Source organism: Limulus polyphemus, unplaced genomic scaffold (assembly GCF_000517525.1).
Source record: "Limulus polyphemus unplaced genomic scaffold, Limulus_polyphemus-2.1.2 Scaffold1373, whole genome shotgun sequence".
NCBI lineage: Eukaryota > Metazoa > Arthropoda > Merostomata > Xiphosura > Limulidae > Limulus > Limulus polyphemus.
Genome location: NW_013666983.1, coordinates 36392 through 42046, shown reverse-complemented (window position 1 = coordinate 42046; position 5655 = coordinate 36392). Strand labels below are relative to the sequence as shown.

The window sequence follows — 5655 nt, the reverse complement described above, 5'->3', positions numbered from 1 at the left end:
GGCAGATGATGTTTTAACTATCTAAAATGTAAGGTGATGCATGTAGGTTTTCACAATTGAAATTATTGTTACAACTCAAATAGGAATACATTAAATACTGTGGTTGAACAAAAAGATCTCAGTGTTGTAATTGAAAAATCACTTAAGTCATCTAAACAGTTTATTGTAGCTAGCAATAAGGCTAATAGGATTTTGGATAGCATCTACAGAAATATTGAATACAAGACAAGGGATATTATTGTTTCACTTTATAGATCATTGTAAGGCCTCATTTAGAGTACTGTGTACAGTTTGGGCTCCCTTCTTCAAGAAGGACATTGAATTGTTGGAGAAGGTTCAGATAAGAGCCACTAGGATAATACCTGGGATGGTGGAATTGTCCTGTGAGTAGAGGCTAAAATCTCTGAATTTGATGTCTCTGGAGAGGAGAAGGGTCAGAGGGGATTTAAGGTTATTGAGGGTATTGATAACACTGATCAAACTTTTTTGTGTTTAGCAGTGAAAACAATAGGACAAGGGGACATAAATTGAAATGTTGGCAGTGTAGGAGTCATCTGCAGTTTAGACAGTATTACTTTTCAAGCAGGGTGATTGGCTTTTGGAATGAGCTGCTTTCAAGAGTGGTGGAGGCAGAAAATTTAACTGAGTTAAAGAAAAGATTGGATGAATACATGAGTAGTAAGGAGTGGTTAGAGTTAGGAGCTGGAAGGGACATGCTTCATGGGCTAACAAGCTCAGTTATGTCCCTTTGAAATTTTATGAAATTTATAAACACTTGTCCAATTACCCCAACATTAGTTAATTTCATCTACAACCAGCTTCATACCATACATGCAGTTTATCAATATAAAATTAATTTTATATTTACTTTTGTAAATGAGATTTACTATTATAAGATCATTTTTTGTTACTTGGAATTAAGACAATCCTGTATTAACTTTTATGTCTAATATTAAGGAACCATTTTTATACACCTGCTTTTGTTATTTAGAATTATTAAGAGCTCATTTTTATATTTAGTTATATGTTTGAATTCTACAGTTAGTAATACATGATAATCAATTTGCTCGATTTGTTTTAGAGCTTAAATTCAAAGTAACAAGAAAACCATAATGATAAGATAAATATCCAGTTCTAGTCCTGGCACAATTGAGATGATATAAAACTACATTTGCTACCTTCACAGATGTATTTAATTAGTAAAAATGTTCATGAAGTGCTTAATTAATTTTTTTAAGTGACAAAATCTGGCAAGGCTACATTACCAAAGGAAAGCAATAAGCATCAGTAATTAAAACAATAATGAACAAGTATACCAATAGGCATCAGTAATTAAAACAATAAAGAACAAGTATACCAATAGGCATCAGTAATTAAAACAATAATGAACAAGTATACCAATAGGCATCAGTAATTAAAACAATAATGAACAAGTATACCAATAGGCATCAGTAATTAAAACAATAATAAACAAGTATACCAATAGGCATCAGTAATTAAAACAATAAAGAACAAGTATACCAATAGGCATCAGTAATTAAAACAATAATGAACAAGTATACCAATAGGCATCAGTAATTAAAACAATAATGAACAAGTATACCAATAGGCATCAGTAATTAAAACAATAATGAACAAGTATACCAATAGGCATCAGTAATTAAAACAATAATGAACAAGTATACCAATAGGCATCAGTAATTAAAACAATAATGAATAAGTATATCATCAGTACTTTATCCACTTCAAAGAAGAATGCTTACTTACAGGGTGAGACAATATGTGGTAACAAATTATAATGTAATTACACAGTGCCACGTCTCTTAGAAAATGTGTCCATTAAGAAGGGCAACAGTTTGAACATAATTGATAAATGTGTAGTAATATAATACATGTATGTACTGCAATTTAATGGAATCATATATGAAATTGTAATTTTTCAATTATAGGTAGGGGCAATTACCATTTGTCTCAGCCTGTGTGTGTGTATGTATTATATATATAGCATACTGACGACACTAATAAGTTATCAGATAGCCAGTAAAAAATCTACATGCTCACTGTACATTACTAATAACTTTGATGAAAAATAAGCTAACAATAAAGTGCAACTAAAAATCAATTTATAAATTAATAACTTTAATCATGTACATTATTTCAAAACTATATTTTCCATTTCTTTTTCACACCACTGTATTTTTCATTTCCCCATAAAGGATTTCAGTGTGAATACAACTGACCAAACAAATATTTCTCTGCTAAACGATTCATAATACTTGCTTTTATCTGCTGTAAATGTTAAAATTTGAAATACCTACTCTGCAAGTAATAATATACACTATTCATATAATTAATGGACAACTTTATGAATAATTTAAATTAATTACTTGGCTCAAAAGTATTGTGCCTCTTTATCATGGAAAGTATACATTTTGTTACAAAATGTATTAGACTGAAAAAATAATGTACCAAAAAACTCTCCAAAATTGAAGTCACTAATGGAATCACTTTCCATTCCCATTATTAACTTAAATTGTTTTTTTCTCACCCACCAGATTGTAAATTTTATTAACCCTCAAATTACCAACCTTTTTTTATATCTTTCATTAAAGGTGAGGTAATACACTTATTGCACTGTACTGAGTAATTCTATAAAATACGTAGGAAACTTCAGAAGTAATTAGTAGAATTAACTGCGATATTAACAGTATTGTTTGTATAACTTGTATAATAGTATGGAACCTCCAGTCAAAAAAGAAAATGGATACTCCCCCTACCCCCCAGTAATTCTAAGGTTAAAGATAATCTTCATATTTTTGAACCTATTAAAAATTCATATACATTTCCCATATATATATATATGATATATATCACTTTAAGCAAACACAGTTATTTAATTTCTTTTCCAAAAAAAGTAATACATACACACACACACAGAAGGAAAAAAAACCCACTTCCTGCTACCTTCAAAGGAGAAAACGACTGGGTATACTTTTGTTATTCTGTTAAAAACTTGATTAAATTGAATTTATTACTGAAACAAACCTTTACACAATACGTTTCTGGTGCATAAATTACATTATGATTTTAACAAAATTTTTCATTTGTGCAGACTTGTTGTTGTTGGTATTCTCAAGCATACATTCGTCTACTTATTAGTCTAATTCAAGTATGAGCCCAAATCTGTCTTTAAATTATAATTAATCCGAGAAATATTGGTGTAAAACGATAAGGCACGTGCATGATATAGCAGTTAGACGGCTTAACCCGCCCTGATCTACGAGACCATCTAAAGTATAAAAGAAAAAAAAATGGAGTAGGTGTCAAATGATCTCCCAATCTCTTCAGGTAGCAGTTTACACGGATAAAGAAATGAGCAACTGTAAGCTCTCACCAACACGGTCTATGTATTCTCTCGCATATGGCGTTTATGTTATGCTTAACAGCAAAGGTCCACCCATCTTAGACTGTGCGCATATCTGGTGGCAAGAATATCTAAAGGATAATAAAAAGAACTGGGATAGTTTACCGAACTAATCGGAGAATATCAAACAGTGGCAGATGTAGTGAATGTTCAACCAATATAGATGGTCACACAAGTATTTGAATTAAGAGTGTCTAACCAGTTCTATTTTATCATTAAAAGCACACCTTTACAGTTAATTCTTAAGCTGTTAATATATATATATACATATATGTAAGTTATTCATCCAAAGAGAAGAACAAAACGAATATGTATGAACATACTCTTTACACCAGATTTACATTCGCGGTAATCCAACAGCTTGGGAACGAGAGTATTCTGAGCTTGAACAACAGACAGGTCTAAATAGAAGAATTAAGATATGTACAACATACGCACACACTCATACATTCATATACAGGCTGATTGAAAACCGAGTGTATCATGTCCTGGATTCTGTTGACGTCATTCAAACTGGCTTATTGCCAGAACAGTAAAAATAGTGACGTCAGAGACCAACAAGATTAAATACTGAGGGTGGTTGTGAAGACAACACAGGTATCCTACTTCATAATTATGCAACGAAAATCAGTCTTCTATTACAATATTTGTTACATTTTCTACCGAAGGAGAGAGAGTCAGATAGATAGTAGACTGAACGATAACTGTATTTTTCAGAAAATGTCAAGTATAGCGTGTTTATTAGTGCCAGTAATATAGCAAAAACTGACCTCATTTCACACTTGCTTACTTAGATTACAGCGACCACATGAAGTCAATGTGAACTTGAGCGTTTTTATTCACTTTCGTAAATATCGCGTATTGAAAATACTTGGGCTAGTCATGAACGATTTTTAATGGTTTCATATGTTTTAACCTATAATTTACTTTCACTACTCTGTTTTTGTTGTTGTCTTTCCTGTTTGGTACAATATGATGAATATATACATATATCTTAGCATTTCCGTTGAGGCTGTTTTTCTGCGCGTGGGTTCCACATTCTCACGCGGTTGATCAGAAAAGCTAAATGTTTTATCAGTGAAAATTAGGTAGTTACACTTGATACATTGCTATATCCGTGCTGTCGAGTAAATCCGCCATATTTTCTAGCGTGTTTCAGTTCTGGCTGATCTTTTTCTACTTTGTCCCCTATTTGATATACACATGGGCGTCCCCGCAGATGCAAGAGGGGCCACTTGACCCATGGAAAATGAGAAATATATAATTATTTCTTTATTCAATCGGCATATGTATATTAATTTTTTATCCACTTCACAATTTCACACTACTTTGCTCCTCCCTGGAAAAATGTCTGTGGACGCCCATGACTATACACACAAAATTATAAATGTTTCCTATAGAATTACTTTAGTGAGTCTTAAAGAATAGCCATTTCTATACTTTGAGCTTTTCAATTTCAACATGACTTTAAATATCCAAATATCTATTCCTATGGGGATTGCCTAACTATTCAAACTCAAAGAGACCAAACATAACCACAAAACCTCCATAATAGTGATCCAAAATTATTGAAACGTTTAACAAGCTTGAATTTGTTTAACAAGTATTTTGAGAATTGTTTTGTAATAAATTTTCATCCACCACAACACATTCAATAACTGTCGAAATATCTGTATATAGGACACACACACTTATAATAAGTCAATTTGTGTATGGTATCTTACCACGAGTCATATTGTGACAGTACCCAAACAATTACATGTTTCAAAAGATCATGGGACTAGACTTATAATTATATTTCACTTTTTCAATTACCTTAACGATAACACGACGCAACGTAAAGTTACCCATTCCATCACACCCTTTATAGGGGTTCTACGTATATATATACTAGGTCGTCAAAAAATTAATGTCGCCTTTTTTAGATGCAAAAAACCGAACAACTTATATACCAAAACAAAATAATTATTAAATGAAATAGTCTCCATTCTTATCGATAACGCTTTTCCATCTTACAATCAGGTTGTTAATGCCACGATAAAAGAAATCACTTGGCTCTGAAGCAAAAAAGATGTCGATGTCCTCTTTAACACCTTCCACATTTACATACGTTTTCCCATTAAGATGGTGTTGCAGCGAACGAAAAAGATAATCTGATGGTGCCATATCTGTAGAATATTATGGGTGGGGGAGAACTTCCCAACCCAACTCCATAATCTTGTGTTGCGTCA

General features: G+C 32.1%; 1 protein-coding gene across 13 annotated transcripts in view; it reads right to left on the bottom strand.

Annotated features, from left to right (window-relative positions):
- Positions 1-5655, bottom strand: part of LOC106463306 (serine/threonine-protein kinase tousled-like 2) — an 81402-nt gene that overhangs the window by 40542 nt on the left and 35205 nt on the right. The window contains exon 1 of one of the 13 annotated variants that reach the window (XM_022390780.1): positions 3748-3776. The exons of 11 other annotated variants lie outside the window; for them this stretch is intronic. The gene's annotated coding sequence lies outside the window, so the exon portion shown is untranslated. Of the gene's footprint in view, positions 1-3529; positions 3546-3747; positions 3777-5655 lie in introns of those variants that run through there. One more of the 13 variants, XM_022390781.1, reaches the window with a different exon arrangement.